This window comes from Chrysochloris asiatica, unplaced genomic scaffold (assembly GCF_000296735.1).
Source record: "Chrysochloris asiatica unplaced genomic scaffold, ChrAsi1.0 scaffold00055, whole genome shotgun sequence".
NCBI lineage: Eukaryota > Metazoa > Chordata > Mammalia > Afrosoricida > Chrysochloridae > Chrysochloris > Chrysochloris asiatica.
In genome coordinates, this window is record NW_006408573.1 from 7,614,572 (window position 1) to 7,638,581 (window position 24,010).

At 40.5% G+C, this 24,010-nt stretch overlaps 1 protein-coding gene across 1 annotated transcript in view; it reads right to left on the bottom strand.

Annotated features, from left to right (window-relative positions):
* Positions 1-24,004, bottom strand: part of CSNK2A2 (casein kinase 2, alpha prime polypeptide) — a 44,632-nt gene extending 20,628 nt beyond the window's left edge. Inside the window, exons 1-4 of the mRNA XM_006863572.1 lie at positions 23,915-24,004; positions 23,002-23,113; positions 12,422-12,523; positions 10,163-10,213 (exon numbers count right to left, since the gene is read on the bottom strand). The gene's annotated coding sequence lies outside the window, so the exon portion shown is untranslated. The remainder of the gene's footprint in view (positions 1-10,162; positions 10,214-12,421; positions 12,524-23,001; positions 23,114-23,914) is intronic.
* Positions 24,005-24,010: the final 6 nt, after the last annotated feature.

Sequence of the window (24,010 nt, forward strand, 5' to 3'; positions counted from 1 at the left end):
CCAGCGGTGGTTCGGCTGCATCGTCATAATCCCACCAACTCTCATTCAAGAGGCCAAAAAGACCCCACTCTCTGAAAAAGTTCCCAGGCAGAGGCAGATGAGGAAACAATCAACACAGCAAACTCTTACCCTGCACATGGGTGCAACAGGTCAGTCTAAGTTCAGAAGTCCCCATGGCCCCCACGTAAGGAGAAGCAGGGGGGTGGGATGCCACATAAAAGGTAAGCACCTATTTGCAACAGATATTTAATGCTGCAGTCACTATCTAAGCATGTTTAATATAGAACCACAAGTTTCAGAATAAAACCAAAGTCAGCAGTTTTAGAAATGTATGGAACTCTTTAATCAGGCAAATCTAAGTTACCACAAATCACCTGATAATCTCACTTATTTTCTTACGTGTCCTTACAAAGAAATGACCTATGACAACAACAGTAAATGCTGCTTTTCAATATAAGGGAACAATGCTGATTCAGTCTATGAACCCTCCCTTCTCCACATCACATTTTAGCAGAATTATCTCAACTCGTCAAGGTCTATCTCTACAGCTCTACCTACATCAGTGAGTTAGAAATTCGCGAAGGACCACCACGGGCCTTTCAGGAAGGAGCCTTTCAGAGACTCTCACCTATCTTAAAAAGTACGCTGATTTTTACTTTATACTCCTTCTTCTCGAGGCATAGAAAGCTAAGAAACATGTCTCAATAGAAACTTTCCTCTATACCTCAATATGGTACCTTAGCTTGAGATATTTTTGAATGCAGGAGTTTGCTCTAACTATTCATTACAACTTTAAGGACTGGTGTTTCCTGTTTTATTTTGTTTGTTTGTTTGTTGTTGTTCTTAGCATCATCATGCATCTCTTATTAGAGCTTTGAACTAGATAAAAGTATAACTTTATTGGAAGATTCAGCAAAGTGGCAGGGTATAAAAATCAACATATAAAACTCAGTTGGATTCCTCTATACTAATAATGACAATGCTGAAAAGGAAATTAGGAAAGCAATATCATTTACAATAGCTGCCCAAAGGATGAAATATTTAGGAATAAATGCAACCAAGAGAAACAAAGGACCTACACAAAGGAAACTACAAAAACACTTCTACAAGAAACCAAAAGAGACTTATAAAAATGGATGAATTTACATCATGCTCCTGGATAGGAAGACTTTAAAATTGTGAAAATGTCAATACTGCCCAAAGCAATTTTCACATATAATGCAATCCCAATCCAGATTCCAATGACATTCTTTAGAGAGATGGAAAAAACAATTACAAATTTTATATGGAAAGGAAAGAGACCCAGGATAAGCAAAACACTGCTTAAGAAGAACAAAGTTGGAGGCCTCTCACTCCCAGATTTCAAAATTTACTACATGGCTACAATGGTCAAAACAGCCTGGTACTGGTACAATGAAAGATACATAGATCAATGGGACAGAATCGAGAATCCAGAAATTAACCCATCCACGTACAGCCAACTGATCTTGGACAAAGGGCCAAAGTACACTGAGTGGGGGAGACACAGTGCCTTCAACAGATGGTGCTGGAAGAACTGGAAATCGATAAGCAAAAGATTGAAACAAGACCTTCACCTCATGCCATAAGCAAAAACAACTCATGGATTGAAGACCTAAAAGTGAATCCCAGATAAAGGTCATCAATGAAAAAATAGGGACAAATTTAAAGGCTTAAATACAGGGCACACACAGACTACCAAACATTGCAAAAACTGCACAAACAATAGATGATCGGTACATTCTAAAAATTAGAAACTTATGTGCAACAAAGGATTTCACCAAAAGAGTAATAAGGGAGCCCACAGAATGGGAAAAAATCTTTTGCAATGACGTATCAGACAGAGAATCTATAGGAAACAACACCTCTTCAAGAAAAAGATAAGTAATCCAATTAAAAAATGGGCATAGGACATAAACAGACACTTCACCAAGGAAAACATTTGGACAGCCAACAAACATACCAAGAAATGTTCGCGATCATTAGCCATTATTGTCATGTGCTGTGGAGTTGGTTCCGACCCATAGCGACCCTGTACAGGATTTCCGAGGCTGTAAATATTTATAGGAGCAGAAAACCTCATCTTTCTCCCGCGAACAGCTAGTAGTTTCAAACTGTCGACCTTAAGGTTTACAGCCCAATTCGTAACCACTATGCTACCAGAGCTCCGTGTTGTTAACTGCTGTTGAGTCAGTTCTGATCCATAGCAACCCTGAACAGGGTTTCCAAGGCTGTAAATCTTTACAGGAGCAGAAAGCCTCTTCTTTCTCCCGCAGAGCAGCTGGTAGTTTCGAACTGCTGACTGTGCGGTTCACAGCCCGATTCGTAACCACTACACTTCCAGAGCTCCTTTGAGAGATGTGAATCAAAACAATAATGAAATATCATCTCACACCAGCCATAACAGCGAAATTAAAAAATACAGAGGACAATAAATGCTGGCGAGGATGTGGAGAGACTTGGGACCTTCCTACATTGCTGGTGGGAATGCAAAATGCTCCAACCACTCTGGAAAACAGTATGGCACTTTCTCAGAAAGCTGGAAATAGAAACACTGTATGATCCAGCAATTCCTCTAGTTGGCATATATCCACAAGAAATACAAGCCAGAATAAGAGTAGATATTGAGCTCTGGTAGCGTAGTGGTTACGAATCGGGCTGCGAACCTTAAGGTCAGCGGTTCGAAACTACCAGCTGCTCCGCGGGAGAAAGATGAGGCTTTCCACTCCCGTAAAGATTTACACCCTTGGAAACCCTATACAGGGTCGCTATGGGTCGGAACCGACTCGATGGCACACAACAACAACAACAACATATGCACACCAATATTCATAGCAGCACTATTTACAATAGCAAAAAGATGGAGGTAGCCTAAGTGCCCATCAATGGAAAAATGAATAAACAAACTTTGGTATACACACACAATGGAATATTATGCTACCTTGAAGAATAACAACGAAGCTGCAAGCCACCACATAACATGGATGAACCTTGAGGACAGTATGCTGAGTGAAACTAGTCAGTCACAAAAGGACAAATATTCAATAAGACCATTACTGTAAAAGTTTAAGAAAAGATACCCATATTAAAAGGGGAGGAAAAAAATTATTTGTTGGTTACCGGTGGGGGTGGGGTGGGGCGGTTTGGGGGAGGTGGAGGGAGGTGATGGTAGAGCACAGATTAGGGGGCAGACACATCATAGTTCAGGTGTTGGGTAGTGCAGTACACAAGAAGGGGGAGGGGTTGGAAGAACAAGATATAGATACGGGAACACTGAGATAGGTTTGTATGGGTTAAATGGGACAGAGGTAAATAGTGATGCATGCTCAACCTTGGAACAACAGGGTTCTGTGATACAGGGATCGAGGTATAGTATGAGGGGAAATAATACTAAGATGCTTGGCTGTCATGAATATTGGTTTCCCTTGCCTACTACTGTAAAATAGACACTTTAGTGGGATAGAAAGGAATGTCGGGAAACATGATTACAGAAAGCTTGTGAGCCAGTCTTCAGCCTATAACTGATTATAATACCTAAAAGGCATTCTACAACTTGCCCAGTGAAATAGGTCTCCTGCGGTGTATAGGACCTTTGGTGGAATCCTGAGCCCCATCCAGAATCTTATGAGGTGGGACATTCCCAATAGAAAGGATAAGCAGACCAGCCTGGAACAGCTAGAGCAACAGAAGATACATCTTCAAAGAAAGATCAGCAGGAAAAACCCCTCCAAAAATGGCAGTATGATTGGCTACTATAAGAATAAGCAAGTTGTTTGGTGGGAAGCCATCCAAGGAAGCAATCAAGTTCCTTCAGGACCAACACTCCCCTAAGACTGAAACTCAAAGGGAACACATGAGCAGGCATGTAAGCTTGCTGGCGACCACACTGGTCTACTGGTGAGTGGAAGAGAGGGAAAGGCAACAATGAAGAAATGAGCTGAGTTCAACCATGGTCCATTTACTCCTGTTGACCTGGAGATAAGAGAAGAAGAGGAAGAGCTGGTTGGTCCAAAATGTGGTGAGACCTGGGGACACCTGAGCCCATGGACAAGGACATAGCCACAGAGGGTTAGAGCTGAGAGTGAAGCATCCAGCTGATACAAAGTGAGGGGAGATGCACAAGAATACCCAAACTTGCAGACAGTACCCATTTGACCTAGTCTCGATGGCTTGATAATCAGAACTTGAGTAGAAGATTAAAAAAAAAAATTTGTGATACGGGAAATGAGGGTAAATTGCTACAATTTGATGAACTTGACCTGTACTCATGGAGGTGTTGGTGTTGTTGCTATGTGTCATGGAGTTGGTTCTGGCTCATAGCGACATTGTACAGGGTTTCCGAGGCTGTAAATGAGGCAGAAAGTCTCACCTTTCTCCCATGGAACACCTGGTAGTTTCAAACTGCTGACCTTAAGGTTCGCAGTCCGATTTGTAACCACTACTCTACCAGAGCTCCTTACTCATGGAGGTAGTAACTCTAAATATTAACAGGAAGGAAGGAGTCTTCACGTGAAGTATCAATGCTATCCCCTCTGTATATAGGGTAGATAGGGATGGGCAACTTGGACACTGGCTATCTAAAATGAGGGGGCGATAAAGGCACGAAGTGACCGGCTTACAAGGTTCTAAGAGGGAGTTTAGTTTAAGAATGTGTGGGGTAAGGTAAGAGTTCCCACTGAATAGTTTTCATCTTATTTAGCTAGATCTGGTAAAAAGAGATGGGGACAAGATTCTTATGATTCAATTGTTATCATGACTAATTGTGACTGTCACAATTGTAAAGGTAGAAGTTTTAACAATAATGGGGGAGCAGTTAATCTTACAGTCCAGGAACAGAGGACCCTAGGACCATCAAAGGAGAAGAGCACCAGTAGAATGCAGGACCTTCTCCAGAGACACAGCAACACCAGAGATGAAGGCAGAGATGGGGACATGGAGAGAGGGAACAGCCGAGGACTCTAGATTCATGGGAAGCGAGGGACTAAGTAAGAGCTGGCAGCCACAGGCTTGCAGAATGTGCCCTTTGGTGGTGCAAATTATTATATATGCCTGAGTGTTTAAAAAAAAAAAAAAAAGAGCTAAAATGAATAGAGAAATGCTGTTAACTGATGGTACATGGAGAGGATTATAATCATTATAATGAAACAAAGTCTATGATTTGTTGAATGTAAAACTGATCATATTGACCTGTAAACTTTTAATTCACAATAAAAACCTTAAAATTGAAAAAAAAAAAAAGAAGAAGAGGAAATTGGCCAAACCAGCACCTTTACCAGAGAGTAAAATATCAAAAGGAAAAATTTATAAGGCTAGATAAGCTGTGGACAAGTTTGATCTAACACATTCAACATAACTCTATAAAGAAAAACAGTACTATATTGCTCAACTAGATTATATACTGGCAAATAGTTGAAATACTATTTTTTTTTCTTTTATATAGTACCTAGTAACATTTTAAAACACCTAACCAACACTATTTTCAATCATAATGGAACATTTATAAAATGACCACTAAGAACAAACCAACTATCAACAAATTCCACACCAACATCATGTAGAATGTTTGCTGTACACTAAGTAATCAAATTAGGAATCAATAATAAAATTAAACAAACAAACAAAAAAACAGTTAGATTTATTCACAAACACATACTGGCACAAATTACCTGCAAAACTTTGAATATGGACAACCTACGTTAGAAGGAACTATTATTTTAATTCCCAAGTTACTTAGGAGTATTAACCTTGCTGGGTACCAATCAAGTCAATCCCAACTCAAAATGACCCCGTGTATTACCTCACAGGGTCTTCTTGGCTGTAATCTTTACGGAAACAGATCACCAGGTCTTTTTCCTGAGGAGTTGTTAGGTAAGTTTGAGATACCAACCTTTTGGTTTGCAACCAATGCATGCCCTGGCTCCTTGGAGTATTAGCAGTACAGTGGTTGGGCAGGAGATCGTCCTAATCTCAGTGCTACTGTATTTAGGAATAAAGCACCAAAATGCCTGCAATTTATTGCAATGAGTCAGCAAGTGAGACAGCATGTATGATGTAGCAAAACAGTGGCAGTGGTTATGTGCCGTGAAGTTGGTTCTAGCTCACAGCCACCCTGGAAATCTGTAGATTTCCGCATCTTTCTCTCATGGAGAGATTGATGGGTTTGAACCACCAACCTTTTGATTAGCAGCTAAGCTCTTAACCACTGTGCTACCAGGGCTCCAGCAACTGACAAAACCCAAACCCACTGCCACCATCAAGTCAATTCAGACTCATAATGACCCTGACTGGGGTTCTGAGGTTGCAAATTTTTATAGGAGCCAAGAGCCATCTTTCTCCTGCGGAGTGACAGGTAGATTGGAACTCCTACAACACCACCAGGGCTCCTTATTTAAAAAAAAAAAAAAAAAATCAGACAGGGATGGTGCAACAAGGGGAAATGATGTATTAAAATACAGCATCAATCGCACCAATACGGGAAAGCATGGCTGCAGGCTTTACCCTGGTTGGGTCACCTGATATTAAACCAGGGACATATCCCTCTGGGCAATAGCTTTAAACCAGCTATTAATACACTTAACAGCAAAATGGAAATGCAATCAGTAAATGAATACAAACTTTCCTAAGATGGTAGACACAGGACACACACACACACACAAAGCCTCGCTGCCATCACACCAACTGATTTCCCAGTTTGTGGCCTGGCGTACTGTCGAGAAATGAAAATGAATTTTTAGCCATGATTTGCTCTAACAAAATACACATCTGCTATCTGATATTTATGAGCTCTGGTGGCACAATAGTTAAGCACTTGGCAGTGAAATGAAAGGTTAAAGTGCTGGTCATCTCCCATAAAGATCACAGCCTACAAAATCCTATGGATGGTTCTACTGTCATTTAGGGTCGCTACCAGGTGGAATCAACTTGATAGCATGCAAAAAACAACAATCTGATTTTTCATGTCTTTTAAGTTGACCAGAATGGCATGAAGGAGTCCTGGTGCAGCGCGGTAGGCTCAGCACTGTACCACAAGGTCAGTTTGAATCGCAAAGTCGGCAGTTGAAATCCACCAGCTGCTCCTGGGAACCAACTCTACAGCACTTAATAACAACAAGATTGACATGACTTGAACACTCTAGTTAGACACAGCAGATTAAATATCCCTACTGTTTTCTGAAGCTCCTGTAAATAACAGTAAAAGAGGCAGGAGCACACATGTGGTCAACTTATAAGAACTAAGAATGGAAGAGGCAACATTGCGAAGCTAAACCACAGATGTCCAGCTGAATTAACAGTTTTAAAATACAGAAAAAATTCTACCAACAGTGGAGGGAGACACAGAAATAAACAGCTTCAAACTCAAAAACTACAGAAAGGCTCATGTGTAGGTGATCCCAGGTATCACCAAAAATAGGCAAGCAAATTGAGCTTTACACAGGAAAATGGGTTTAAAACACCACAGTGAAAACTGAAGAACTAAGCAAAAGTCTATATGGACCCCTGAGTTCCCCTCAATGTGGGGCTACTGCAGCCAAGCTTGCATTCTACAGACACGAGCTTACAATCAGCTTTTTACAGGATTTCTCTAAATTAGGAGCAGACATTCAAGAACCGTGACATTTCCAAAAATTGTAAGAGATAGGAGTCTCTGTTAATACAAACACACACACACACATAGAATTTGGAAGTAAGACAAAAAAGCATGAAGAAGAAAACTTAGGGAGGAAAATCATACTATTCTTAGGAAGAAAAGAGAATACCTTTCAAACACAACAGAACAGGTTGCCAATTAAAAAAAGGTTCCGAGAACAAAATGGAGTTCTAGGATATGAAGGCTCGCATTTGAATGAATTCTATAAAATGAGAACAAAGAAGGGTAAGCAAATCAAAGAACATCTGAAATCTCTCCCAGCTGGAAAGACATGCATTTCTAGACTGAAAAAGAAAAAAAGCCCAGTTAAGTATCCAGAACAAAAGACCCAAGAGAGACCCAAAGGAAGGTACATCTGTGAAATGTCAGGAGACTATGAAAGAAAACTTCTAAGTGCTTCCAGAAGAAAGAAAACATCACATAAGATGAAACAGAAAACAGAATGGCTTTTGTGGCAATACTGGAGCAATCTCTTTAAAATTCTGAGGAAATTATAAATTCTATACCAGCCCTGGTGTGGCGCTGGAGGATAAGCACAGGACTGTTAACCACAAGGTCAGGGGTTCAAGCCCACCAGCTAATTTTGGAAACCCTGTACAGACTATGAGTCAGAACTGACTCGATGGTACACAACACACAATACCCAGTAAATACAATTAAATGAGACGACAAAGCAGATGTTTCAGATATACAAAGTACTAAAAAACATGAATTTCCTGTGATCCCTTTATGAAAGCTACTAGAGGTGTGGTATTATAGGATAAGCATTGGACTGCTAACCCCAAGTGGTTTGAACCCACTAGCCACTCCTCAGAAACCTCACGAGTAGGAACTGACTCAATCAATGGCACTTACCAACAAGAGGCTGTCTGCTACCAAAACACCCCCTGAGGGTTAAGACCTCAAAGAAGTAGAATTTCTCCAGAGAATTAAAATTCCAGCCAACTGATCTCCAGCATATTGCTGATGTCAGTTTAAAAACATAGAATGCTGAAGCTAAAAATTGCAGGTGTGGATGGACAACAGGCAAAAATACAGGTATTTACAAGAGATTTTATTATGATATTTCATAAGACCAGCTTTTCAACTTTGGTATTAGGAACATGGCTGGTTTCACAAAAGCCTATTTCTCCTAAGCAATGCACATACATCCCTATTCCCGTATACCTTGATAAATGTGGGCTGTTTGGTGAAGGTGTGATCAGCTACAGACATCAGCATATTACAGCTATCAGTGAAGCAGTAACATAGTCACATCCCACTTCCTAGAGTCCATAGCTGATCTCACCTTTAAGGTGGCACACTTACAGAAAAGTCTGTTACATATAGGAAAAGCAATAATATTTTATTATTATTACTAGTTTATTATTCCAGGTAATAAACTAAAAATAATGAATAAACTTGCTATTGTTTCATAGGTCAAAATATCATCATCTGCTTCTTTCCCACTAATTTACCTATTTTAGTCAGTAAAAATTAAATGTGAGGATACAGTTATTTTATTGCCACCTAAGGGCATCACTCCTGATACCAGGATCTCTCAACCGCTGAGTAGGTTTTGTTCCTAACTTCCACCTTTGCAAAATCACAAGCCTCTTATTCACTGATGTTATAATCGCTTAACAGTTCTCTAAAATATCCTTAAAAATCAATGCCACTTTTTATCATTTTATGTAAAATGGTATTTTACATAAAAAAATATTGGTTTCCAAAATATGATCCAGAAATGAATTTTTACTATGTCCCATACACCTGGCCCCAAAACCTTAAGTTAAGGTTAAGTTTGTTAATGAAAACAAACGCAGGAAAAACTTGAATAAAACTGTGCTTTGAAAAGAACACTTCAAAATCGATAATAATTAAGTCATGACTTGTATAATATAAACAACTCAGGCTAGGGTTACTTTGGGTCTGGGTGTGGCACTGCAGAATCAGCACGAGGTCAGTGGTTCAAACCCACCAGTTGCTCCTTGGAAAACTTCTACAGGGGTTGCTGTGAGCTGGAACTGAACTGGCGACGCTTAAAACCAGGGTTAATAGAAAGCAGTGATTCTTGGCTACTTGAGCCACTTGCTTTGTATTCAGTGAACATGAACACACACACTCATCATCTGACAGCTCGAATCTACTACACTGCTTCTTTCCACAACAACCCTGCATTATTTCTCACTGTAAACAATGTAAGTTATATAAAAACCAAAAATTAACATCTACCCAGTTGTGTTGTCTAAAACAGGGGTGTTATAGATTAAAGATCAGCTTAGACCCAGCCCAGCAGCTACTCCTACTGAAAAAGACAAAGGTTATGAATAATTTCACTAAATAAAAGAATCATAACCATTTTTTACATCCTGTATTCACAGCATCAGGAATCCAACTTGTTACTTCCTTCTCCTGCCAGTCATCATCCCGGCCCTCTTCAGTTTTGGAATATCAACCCCACCCCCCACCCCCACCACAATGGCCCCATGCTACAGAGAAAAAGTGTATACGCACCTTAAAATCTGTATTATTGATATATTCAAATACCAAAGCTGGTGTCTTTGACTGCAAGAGAGAATATTAATGCTTTAAAAATATTCAAACAGTAAACGTTAATTTGTTTCTGCTATACTGGCCCATCCCCAAATCCCACTTAAAAGAAAAAGGGATTTACTCATCAGAAAGAACCTGATAAGGAAATGCTTTCTGGGTATTTCTGATGTTGGAGCTTTGTTTCAAGGTAAAGGGGACGGTGGGAGGCAGGGAAGTGAGTTGGGGAGAGCTGAAACGAGGATGGTTACGAGCTGATTTTACTTTCACAAATGTTTGATATTTTACATTAAAAAAATAAATGTGTTCTGAGAAAAATGTCAATGAGCCTGGAACACTATATAAAATGTTATTATCTGCAGTGTTCTGGTTTGCCACACATTTTCATCTTGATTTAAAGCCAGATACATCTGATAGAACCATCACAGAGGTTGGGAGGGTTTCATATAATCATCAACAAGCTCCATGTGAAATTCCTGCCTTGGCTAGAAGAGTATTACAGAATGTCTCACTTATAAAACAGACATGTTCCCCAAACCCATATATAATCAAACATTGTAAAAGCATTACAATCTTTAACACATTCAATTTTCCCTTGTGTACATCCAGATTTTCAAATGTCAGGTTTACTTAAGTGAGGTAACATAATGCTAATTGGCAATAATATGGTTTCCAAATTGGGGGAAAAGCAAAGGCTTAGAGGCTATAGAAAGAAAAAAAAAGAAAATCTTGGAAATCTTTATGGACGGCAACTTTTGCTCAAGGCAGCAGGCGGAAGTTACCTAAGAAATGGACCATAGGTCATGCAGGTCTTTGCTAGGACAGCAGCCTCGATCCAATGATTCCTCACAAACCCTAAATTGACAGGACTTCACCAAGACCACCAGATCGCTCTGTAGGGGGCAAGGGCTCCAGATTGCTTTTTGTCTACTTCGATTTACTGGACTTACAGGTCACATAAAACATCACACACACACGCACACTAAACTTTTAGTATCACATTACAAAAATATAATAAGACAGGTATCAAGTTCTGTTTACTCCAAAAAAAAAATAAAAAGGAAACTAAAGATGTTCCAAGTATAATACTGGGTCACATTTAGAAAAGTCTCCTGAATACCACATTTTTACATAGTGCTCTCTAAAAATGGACAATACTAGTATTTAATGCAAACCATTTTAAAAGAATATGACAACGGTCTGGGATTAATCATCTTTAAAATCAGTCTGAGCCACTCAGGCTGGAATGTGATTCTAATTGTCCATGAGACTCTAGCATACAACCATCCCTCGCAAATCTTTCCAGGGGCCCAAAGGTAAAACCTTTCTTTCTTCTTTTTTTAATGTTTTATTGTGAATTATGTGGTAGATTACATGGGAGTATTTATTCTTTAGTTCAACACCACTATGCAATCTTGGGCAAATGGCTTAGCCTCTGTGGACTTCAGTTTTCTCATCTTTACAATGTGGACAATGATGGCACCTACCTTACTGGATTTTTGTGAGGATTAAGTGAAATACTCAGAAGAGTATCTCACATGTAGTAAGTAAGTACTCAATGAACATTAGCTATTATAAGGCTGTCTTTATCTGAGATGCAAAGCCTTACTTAAATAAACAAAATGCTACTATGGGAGGAAAACAGGGAGATAGCTGAGGAAGAACAGGCAGAGAAGAGAAACGGCACAAAAACGTGTGTTGCAGGGAGGCTTCAACTTTGGCTTATCAACAAAACTTAAGATTAAGTAACTCCCTAGGGAAAGATAACAAAATCAAAAAACACATCTAAAATAGCTAAAAGTAAACATGTAACAAAAATACTTTCATTTTACCTTTAGAAATGAGATGAGTCCTAGTGGTGGGTGCTAATCACAGACATATATATATATGCAATGGCAAGCCTGCTACTGGAAGGTCTGGCACTGTGACCTGCCCAGCTCTCTACATCAGGTGTCCACAGGGAGACATTCAACAAATACTTGTGGGATGAATCAAATGAATGGGGTAACAAACCCACAACAGGGTTCCGCAAAAGCAGTGATGACTACTTCATCACTGGGCCACCATGATTTTTTCTGGCTTTCAGAACTGTTCAGTAGCCAAAGACACCACACAATCACCCCTGTAATGATGCTCACTTGGAGGTCCTGTGTGTCCCTTTCACCCCCGCCCCCAACACATACACCAGTCCGCTAATGCACTCCCCAACCACCAAGCACCTACCACAGGGTCCTTTACAGTGTCAATCAGCTTAATGATATTTGTTCCACCACGAAGGTTCTCCAGAATCTTAACCTCTCGTTTTATCTTCTTTTTCTTCACTGGCTTAAATACACAAGAGTAATCAGAAGTGAGACTCTTTATGAAGAGAATAAAAATTTAAGACAATGTTAGCCAACTAAATGGTCATTGCACTATCTTGCACCATGTTGTGTTAAAGAGCATGTCCGTAGTAGAAAGGAAGATAATTAAAGATACGATGGGCTTGCCTGTAGGAGACTTAACATTAAGTTAAATCATTTATAGACTCATATAGTCTTTAAGTACATTTTGAGTACTTAAAAATGTTGAAAACGCATGTCACACTTTAAATAAATAAAATGCTTGCTTACTAGACAGCTGCCAAATGGACAATGTTCTAGCTCAGAGCAGCTGTATATCGTGCACTCACAAATGGAAAAACTGAAATAAAATGGGGAGACACCTGCTCTCCCAATGAGTTAATGCGATTTCGTCTTCCAGGAGTGAAGACCAGTTCCCTGACATCAAGTTACAAACTTGTTTCCCAGCTGCTGGCTCCGTTTCCTGTCACCACTCCCATTTCCTTAATATCTAGAATTTGAAATCAGCAGACAGCCAGTAGGATGTCCTAACAGAGCCCGTTCCAAAAGAAAGAGACGCTGAGTCAGCAAAGGAGAACACTCATCTCTGATACGGCAGGGATTGAAGTCCTCTGCTATTGATAACTTTTTGATTGAAAAATTAAGTGTAAGAGCTCAGCACAATCAAGTATGTTTTATAAAACTCTTAGAACAATGCCTAGAACACAGGAAGCACACAGTAAATGTTAGCTTTATTCTGTTCAAAGTTTTAGCTAGCAACAGTGGCACCGAGGCGTAACTAAAATGAGTGTATTTAATCCTCACAAAATCCCTAGGCAGGAGGCTCAGCTCTTTGCCCAAGGTCACACAGCTCCAGAAAGGAGGGGCCAGGATTCAAATCTAGGTGGGTCTGATGCCCCAGGCTGCACTCTGAGTTGTGTCCCAGGTATGGCTGAAGGAAAAGGGTCCTATTACTGGTGTCACAGCACAGGCAAGCCAAGTGCATGTGCTGGCAGTGCTGGGGGGGAGAGACAACATGTACATATGCCAGAAAAACCTTCACCTTTCCTCGGTCACCAATACGGCCTTGAACACATAACAAATAGAGAGGAAAATGAGACAGAGAGCCACCTGCTTCACCGATAGTACAGTGTTCAAATGAGACTAGAATCTAGCCACATCCTCCCAGGCCAGCTGCCATGGTCCTGCCCTCTCTCCACTTGGTCAGCATTCCCAGCACAGGGTTGAATGTTTGCTTTTTGGTTTAAGTTTAAAAAATGTTAATTTTGTGACAAACACAAAGACTGGACAATTTTCCATATTAAAAACATATGACCAAAAAAAAGGTATGACAACTGATTGCAACATATGATGAGACTTTTATTATAAATAGTATTAATACAACTGGCAAAAGTGAATGGAGGCTGTCAATTAGACAACAGCATTGCATCCATGTTCCTTTCCTGATGATTATGACTCCACGGCACAAATCCACCACCACTACAATCATGACACCAGGATGATGTATGAAATCGTCCCTGGTTTTAGAAAACACATACTCAAGTATTTAGGGATGGCTGCAATTTGCTTACAAGCACTTCAGGAAAAAAAAATATTTTTTTAAAGTTGTTTTTAAGTGCTGTCGAGCCAGTTCCAACTTAGAGCGATCCTGTAAGGGGTTTCCGAGGAGCAGCTACTGGGTAAGAATCACTGTTCTTCCGGTTAGCAGTCCAGTGATTATCCTACAGCCTCACATTAGGACTCCATGTATGCATGTATGTACAAATGTAGTATATAACAGGAAAAGAGAGAAGGTAGGAAAAGACTAAAGCAAATGTTAATACTGGGTAATCTGGGGGAAAAATTCTACCATTCATGCAATTTTTCTGTAAAGCTGAAAATTATGTCAAAAAGTTAGGGGGGGGGAAAATGCTGGTCATCTTTTATCTATAAACGAAGTCAATGCTACCAGATAACCCAATGCCTTTTAATTTAAGAAAATTCTAGTTAAGAGTTCTCCTACTGATCTTAGTGGCAACCACTACTAGAAAGCAAATTAAGATCAGTAGGAATGTTAACAAAGAAAAATACCTTCCTCCAGTTCTACTGGTGAATCAGTATGGGGGCAACCCACTAATTATATAAGGACCCCTACTGGCATAATGGTGTGGCTCTGTGGGATAACGCATTAGACTGTAAAGTTGTTTAAACTGCAAAGCTGGTGGTTCAAGCTCACCAGCTGCTCCTTGGAAATCCTCTAGAGGGTCCCTATGGGTTGGAATCAACTTGACAGCTCTTAACAACAACAGCAACTGTCATAACGGAGTCCTGGTGTGGCACTGCAGGTTAATGCACTGGACTGCTCAGTTGTTTGAACCGTAAGGTCGGCGGTTCAAGCTCACCAGTCACTCCTTGGAAACCCTATACTGGGTTGCTATGGGTCCCACTTAACAACAACTGGCATAAAGTCCTTGGCTGCTAACCAAAAGGCTAGTCATTTGAATCCACCCAGCAAATCTGTGGGAGAAAGACTTGGAGAACTTTACAGCCAAAAAAATCCTATGGGGACAGTTCTGTTCTGTCACTTGAGTCAATATGGTTGAAATCAACTTGATGGCACCCAACATCAAAAAAATCTATCCAAACCCAACCCATGGCCATAGAATCCATTCCAACTCATAGGGACTTAAGAGTTTCCAAGATTATAAATCTTTATAGGAACAGCCAGTCTCCTCTTTCTCCCAGAGTAGCTGGTAGATTTGAACTGTCAGCCTTGCATTTAACAGGCCAACACCTAGCCCACCGTGCTACCTGGGCTCCTTAAATAGTTGCTTTTACCATACTGTGCCACATAAAGCCTTGCTTCGCTCTCCTACTACTGGCAACAGGCCAGGCAGGCAATGTGATCCTAGACAATCCAGTTAAGGTCAAGAGAGCTTTCATTATGCCTAAAGGTAACTTATGGAGTCCTGGGGTGGCACTGTGGGATAAGCACTGGACTGCTAACCACAAGATGAACAGTTCATATCCACCAGCTACTCACAGGAAACTCTATACAGCAGAGGTAAGGAATGTCCAGCCCATGGGCCATATGAAGTCCACGAAATCATTTGGTCTGGCTCTGCCAAGGCGATCACAGTGCCACACATACCATAGGGGTGTGTTAGTTAACTGAACGTTTGGTCAAATATGCTGTTGTTAGTGCCACCCAGTCGTTGCCCACCCATAGTGACCCTGTATAGATTTCCAAGGAGTGGCTGGTGGGCTTCAACTGCTGACCTTGCAGTTCAAACTGACTTTACAGTCCAGGGCATTATCCTGCAGCGCCACATCAGGGACAAATATAGCAGGCTAATTTTTAAGCTGATGACTTTTGTATGGCCTGCAAAGATGTTAGGTAGAAAAACGGTTCCCCACTCCTGCTATACAGGTTCACTAAGACTCCCAACCAACTCGACAGCACTTAACAATAAAGGTATGCTAAAGAGCAACTGAAGCAATTTTGCTGCTCAACTGTCACCTGTCCAACAACTTCCCAAACTAGAAACTGTGACACTCAGAAACAATTCTGAGTCCCACAGCAACTGGAGTCCTACCGACACTGACACAAGACCATGAGACTGAGAAGGAGAAGTGACATGCAGCTAAGACACTGCCTTCTAAAGCACAGGCACCTGTTGTCTATTTGAAGCTGCTGTTGACTAGTTCGCCTCAGCTCAGTCCTCTTGAACCTGGGAGACGCTCTGCAAGGAAAGCCTGGGACTCTAAGGACGTGAACATGAGCATTTTAACTCGACAAAGGAAACTGGAGTACTAAGACATAACAAAGGACCAGAGCAAGTTATAAATTTACTACCTTCTCTCAACTTCATCCCAAGTATGACCCTTGGTATCATAAGAAATCTAAACTACGGGTTTTGCAGAAATCAGGATGTACAGAGTGGGCACTCTTTGACACATCTTCCCATGGCAATCTCCTATTTCATCCTGCATGCTAGAAAGTCTCTCCTACCAAAGGCTTACTTATTCAAATTCAGAACAAGTATTTAAAAGATTCAAACAGAAATCAGTTTAGTACTTTTCCAAATAAGGTTTTAAAAAAATTAAAAGGAAATTAAAGTACTAACTCAAGCTTTGATAATAAAATTTCCCCCACACATAGAGAGATTACTTAAAGGGAAAAAACATGTAAGATTTTCTGTGCATGAGTGCTGAATATTAAAAGCTAACAAAAACCTTTTTGGAAAAGTTTCTGTCCAGGTGGTGACGAGTCCAGCTATGCAAGAGAATCTATTCAAAGTAATTCAAGTACAAGGTGTTATTTCTCTTTATATACTTATATTTAAAAAAATTTAAACAAAAGATGATTTAAGGTGGTGGGCTGTTTGTAAAAACACTGAAAGAATCAGCAGTCGGTTCTGGTTATTACCCAGAACTGCTGAGGAAAAACGCCAGATCTGAGAAGGAATTCAAGTACTGGCATTTAATTATGATTGAATTTGTAAACTTTTGTCTACCAAAGGTATGAGACTTATGACCTCATTAAAACCCAGCAAATATTAACAAGAAAACTACCATTTAAATATCCTTCCAAACACAACTGCATCAATGGTTTCAAGGCAGGCAGAAATGTGGCTGAGAAGTTTCAAACTCCAGGCTTACTTTTACTCCATCACCAAACCACTGTTTATCTCTGACTATAATTTCATCACCTGCAAAGAACAATTATAATATCCACTGGTTTCCAGGAATGTAGAGGATGGAGTAAAGAAGGAAGCTCAGCCCGGATAAGAGCAGTTATTTATTTACTTGGTTGTTGTTATCACTGTCAAGTGCCACTGAGTCACTTCTGACTCATAGCGACCCTGTATAGGATTCCCAAGGAGTGACCGGTGGACTGAATTACCCCAACCTTACAGTTAGCAGTCCAGCGCTTATCCTACAGCTCCACACTTGGAAGCATCTTTAAACTCCACTGCAGCTGACCCAAGCAACAGTTCCTCTAATCATTCAAGTCCTATCTTTCCGATGACACTGTAAATTCCTAGAGAGTAACTGTTTACTCTCAGCGTTCAAAAACATTTATTAAGAAGAGCAGGCATAAAGCAGACCTTCTGAATCTTAGCAAGAGAAGATATAGCCCTTTGCACTAGTGGTTCTGCCCTTTCAAATCATTCACTTGTTACATGGGAGCTGTATTTCTGGTTTTCCAAGTGCCAGGCACTGTGTTAAGCACATTAAATCTTCTGAAATAAAAGTACCATTTGACAATGAGGACACCGAGGCACAGAAGAGTATAAGTAACTGTGCAAGGCATAGACGTTCTCAGTGCTTTGAGTTAATATCTAAATCCAAGCCGTCTACTTCCTCAGCACACACTCCCTCAGGGAAGAATAAATACTTTGTGGATTACTAAAGCACCATCATGCATAGGAGCTCTGGTAGCGTAATGGTTGCGAACCTTAAGGTCAGCAGTTCGAAACTACCAGCTGTTACGTGGGAGAAAGATGAGGTTTTCTGCTCCTGTAAAGATTTACAGCCTCTGAAACCCTGTATAGGGTCATATAACCACCACCACCATTTCATTTGATCCTCCCAACAACCCTGTGAGTTAGCCAGCAAAGGTTAACCCATTTTACAGATGAGAAAACCAAGTCAAGTGGATATAAAAGGAGAAGCCAGTCCTAGAACCCATCTCTTATACCCTCCCTTTATAGTACTTCTTAGACTGTATCAACCTATGATGTGGCAGATACTGAAAATTGGTTCTAAAAAAATATCTGGATCCATGATTACACATGAAAATGGGTACTGACCTCAAGATCTTCTTTTTCCTACATGGTTTACTTTCCAATGAACATCAATATAGTAAATGGACAAAACTGTTAACCCTTAATCTAGTCAGTTATTATGTGGCTTGAGCATTATTATCTTTTAATTCCATTTTTCCATGAATTTTTTGAAGCCCCCTTGAATGGGTTTAAAAATATAAAAATACTGTCTACTGAGGCTTCAAACAAAGAGAGTTAAGTAAGATTTCGTGTGTGCAATAAGCATGGTGCTGTAGATTCAAATCATAAAGAACCACTATCTGGATCCCTATTACTGTTAAGGGCCTTGAGTTGCTTCCGATTCCTGGTGAACCTGTATAGGGTTTCCAAGGAGATCTCTAAGATCTTAACTAGCAGTCTACTAATATCAAACATTCCCTTTCAGAAGAGTAACTTCAAACCTCATTTGAAACAAATCAATTGCAGTTGATGTTTAGTGGTGAACATTCCTCAATTCTTCTAAAACAGTTCATTACATCAAAGGGTCACATAGCCAGCAAATGCCTCAACTGTGCTTCTCACACCTACGGAGACTTCATGGTGAGTACACGGGGCTCCAAAATTAGTGATTCAAAACCACGGGACTCTGAACAAACTGAGCATTCTCCTTCTGAATCTTTGGGCTCTAAGGGTTTTTAAGCTCCCACATTCTGTGATTCTGTTCAACAGATGTACGACTCTCTCGACCTCTGACCCCACAACCTCAACGTTAGAAACAACACTGACGACTAGTTCATGTACAACTCTTAGACTTTCTATTATTTTTAATGCTAGCAATATTTTGATTAATAATGTTCTAGCAACTTTTATGCCATTATGAAAACATTTGTAAAAATGAAAATTATAGACGATTTAGGTAATTTAATACTAATGTCCTGCCTCAGGAAAACGATGCCTTGGTACACACATGCCAAAGAGAGGGTAAAAACACCACCACTCAAGGAAGTAAAAGAAAAGGAGAAAGCACTTGATCGGCTGAGTGAAGTTTAAACAACATTTGATAGAACCTAAATAGTCACCAGCTCACTACAAACTTACTAATAAGAATCTGTAAGCCTCCTTGTTGTTGTTGTTCTTGTTAAGTACCATGGAGTTGGTTCCGTCCCATAGCGACCCTGCACAGGGTTTCTGAGGCTGTAAATCTTTCTGGGAGCAGAAAGCCTCATCTTTCTCCCACGAAACAGCTGGTAGTTTCGAACTGCTAGCTTTACGGTTAGCAGCCCGATTCGTAACTACTATGCTACCAGAGCTCCCAATCCAAAACTTTACAAACAAAAATGTTAAATATGCTTAAAAAAAACTAACTTGTATTATCATCTTTTTTTTAAGCTTGAGAATTATTTTTTGGGAAAAATGGGTATGTAGCTAATCTGTTTATAAAAAGTAAGATTATTTATATAGTAAGACTAATAGGCGAGTCCTGGTGTGGAGCTGTAGGATAAGCACTGGACCACAAGCTCTATTTGAACCAAAGGTTGGTGGTTCAAACTCACCAGCTGCTCCTCAAAAATCCTACATAAGGGTCGCTATGACTTGACAGTACTTAGCAACATTAATAGGTAGCCTTACATGGGAATTTCCAAGCCACTGTAGCACTGGTACAAAACACTATACATTTATTTTAAATGGCACTGCTCTTAACTTCTGTTCAGGAAATAGCAGCTTAATTTGCAGGCTCGCCAAGAAGGCCTGAAATCTACACATAGATGGTGCTCACCTTCTTAAAGGTGTCAAAAATGGTCTAATGCTTTTATTTCTGTGTGCACCTTAAGAACTGATTTTTTTTTTTAGAATGAAAAGATAAAACTCAAGGTATTACCGTGGCTTTCTGCCTTGTTATATAAAGCCTTGGAGTCCTGGTGTGGCACTGTGGGTTAATGCACTGGATTGCAAAGTCAGTTTGAACCTCGAGGTTAGCGGTTCAAGCTTACCAGTTGCTTCTCGGAAACCCTATACCGGGTTGCGATCAACTTGACAGCACTTATCAACAACATATCAACCTTTATCGTTTTCACTTTTCTTTTCCTCTTTCCTTCTCAAAACACTTCCATATTGATTGGAAGATATAACCTCCATATTGATTGGAATCATATAAGATTTTGGCCTTGGAATTTCACTGGAGGATAAGACAGTGAGATCTTGCTGACCCATTTCCATGTTCCTAAAATCTTCTAATAGCCCCAATATAGTTTGTTCAATAAAATAGCTGGAAACCTACTGGTGAAAAGTTAGAATATAAAATTCCTCAGTGACCACACATCAGCTAACCACTCTTCACATATTGGAAAGGACTGGCTGAAAATGTTGAAGGAAGAGACAGTCTCGTCCTCAAGGAACGTACCCTCATATCTACCCATCACTATGTGCACATTCATACATTAAGTTCCCTAAATAAAGCCTTCTTCTTGAGTCCCCCAAATTATGAGCAACTGGTACTCTATTAAGGACTTAATTTCCTTGGACCAAATGTTAAAGCAGCACAGATACAGTAGTCGTAACATCGACTTATGGGACTAGAAGAAACCAAGTTTAGATAAAGATCCTGCTCTTTTTTAATACTCTTAATTTACTGTAATCCAGCTTTTCAGAACAAAACCACCAACGAGACCATTAGTGGTTTCTTACCCCATATCATTACCTCTTATCCAAGAGAAAAATCTGGCTAAAAATGCCACAGGGCTTTGTCAAAGCGAATTAAGCTAGTGTAAGTTAAGGTGGTTGAGGCTGCACCCTGAAAAGAATCTGTCAAAACGAAATGCCTCGTGTTAAGATCTTATAATCGAACGCTAAAGTGAGCAGTTAACAGGCAGAACTGGAAACCATAGGAGTTTTGGTGAAGGGTCATTTGAACACTGTGCCTAGGTTTTCCATTTATAAAAACAACCTAGAGCTTCCACAGTGGCTTCCTTAAACACATCCTGAAAATCTTTAGAGTCGGGGAAAATGGTCCTGCAACTGACCGACCCTATAAAGTAGTTCTTCGATGACTAAGAGCAATGTAATGCTCTCCTCCTAAATGAGTACACTGGTATTTACACTTACACTTGACTACTGGTCCTTTCAAAAGGACACAATGGGAGGCTGCATATTTATTCTAAAAGGGCTATCATGGCATAAAAGTTTAGATATTTTTCTAGAATTGATTTAGAATAGGCAGTTTATGCTTCTGAATATGCAGCAGTGAAATGTGAAAAGTTTCTAATTTCAATTTATGTCCTGCCTGCTGCACCCTAGAAAGATTTGAAGCACCTTTTATTAAAAAACATTAAAAAAAAATTGTTTTTATAAATAAAGGAATTAATTATGTAATTTCTCCATGCAACTTCTTTCGGGAATATGATTTCAATAATAATTTTAAAAAGACCATGTAACTTTAAAAGTGAATGCCAATTTACGGAATTGTTGTTAAGGATTGCTTTAGTCAGTCCTGACTCATACGACCCTGTCTAGGGTTTCCAAGGAGCCACTGGTGAGTTTGAACTGTAAACCTTGCAGTTCAAACCAACCTTCCAGTCAAGTGCTTATCCTACACCAAGACTTCTACTTAAGGAACAGGAAAGTCAAACTTCACACATTCCACATCAACTCGTCCCCAGTGTGTTTTCTGACAGCACAAATAACAATTTCTTTCTACTGTAATTCTGCTCCTCCCTCACTACCACGGCTTTAACCTTACATTCTTATTCCACAAAACCACCACAACATGGCCAGACTGTAAAGTGTTTGCACTCGTACTATTCTTGAGTTTTCTGACTTTTTCACTAAATGACATGTTGCTGTTGTTGTTAAGTGCTGTGGAGTCATTTCCGTCTCATAGCAACCCAGTCCAAGGTTTCCGAGGGCACGTGCACATAAATTAACTTGACAGTAATGACGCACCAATTCCAAGGGTTACTTTTCAGTACACCTTGTAAAACACTGTAAAAGCTACACAACTGACCACTTGCTTGAAGGAAAATTAAGACAATGCTGCATGCTAACGAAGACCATGTCTCCATTCAAGAGATAACATTATAAAACTTAGGTCACTGAACCAAGATATTAAAACCACTTTGTTCCATTATAATTTCGGTGATTATAAATCATCGAAACTTCTATAGTTCCAAAATTTCACTTTTACTAGCTAGCACACAACAATGAACCTTCTCAGCATTACAGGCACACCATTTCCACCCCAACTGAAACTTTATCACCAAAGTAACAAGTGATTTCCCACTGAGGCATTTCCTTCCACTTGGGTCTTCAAACTCATCTTTTAAGTAACTCCTCCCCACCCCACCCCCACCCAATCCTTTCCAGGATGATTTAAGGCACCATTAGTAATGGAAAGCTTGAGGAACCCTTGGACTGACTACTTATTTATTTTGTAATAAATGGAGTCTACTTGAAATTTTTGGTTTGGGAGCCCCAAATTTAAATCTGGGAGCAAGGATGTTGCTGAACTATCATGGTCAGTTAGAGCTAAGACCAGTCTGCATATCTTCTTAAAAGCGCTCATAAATTGGGTAGGAGGAATAGTGGAGAGACATCAGACAGAAAATTATATGTAAAATGAGAGCTAGCACTGGCTCACGCCAGAATGTGACCAGAGTTATTCTTTGACCTGTGGGGGGGATAAAAAAAATTTTTTAATGCCCCTCATGGTACTCACCTTGAGAATTTTTACAACCACTCTCTCATTGTTGGTGATGTTAATGGCCTCAAATACTTCACTATACTTTCCCCGACCAAGTTTCCGAACCAGTTGGTAATCATCTTGATTACTGTGAAAGGCAAGAGAAACACATCAATGCCAGGACTTGGGATAAACCGAGCCTATATTCACTGTACATGCAGTCCCTTCCATTAATCAAACTCTTGGAAGTGTCTATACATCATATCACGATTCATTCCCTAAATGAAAGCCACAACAGAAACTTGGCTCCCTTCAACTCTGAACAAGCTCCTAACCTAATTGGTCCCTGGTAACTTGGGGAGATAAGGTAGGAAGGCAGAGCTCTGAGCCCATCTTGAGGGAGCCCAAAGTATCCAACCTAGAAGCCCACAAGGTGCCCCCTCTAGCTGTGGCTCTTTCGCACCTGCCTCATTTCACAGCCTGATGATACACAGAGCCTGCTTTGAGAATCTGGACGTCTTTAAAAAAATTTCTTCCCACCCATCCCCACTAGAAAAAAAAAAATCTAAAAAGGCAAAGGACTTCAATAGGCCAAGAGGACCGCAGTTTCGTCTCCACCCCGACAGAAGCTCAAAGGTGTGAGGAGGAAGGGCTGTCCCCTTCCGACCACGGGGTCTGGCCCCTGCACCTACTCTTCACCCAGCAGGAAAGCACTTCTTGGAGTGAGGAGGCAGGAAGCAAAGGGGTTCATAAAGGTGGGAGAAAGGCACAGGAGAGACGAGGGCATGAATGAGGGGGCACTCTGATCGCACCCTAGACCCGAGGAATGCCCGCCCTGGAGAGGGGCAGGCGGGAGGCAGATCGCCGGGGGCGAATGCGGTTCGCGCCCGGAGGGAGGCCAGGCGGGGAGCCGGGGAGCAGGAGGGCTGGCGAGGGGCGGCGGCTTTACCCCCAGCTCGGGATGTGCGCCTCATAGTCCCAGTACTCGCGGCTCCTCAGGCTGTTCACCTCGGCGTAGACCCGGGCCCTGCTGCCCGCGGCCGGG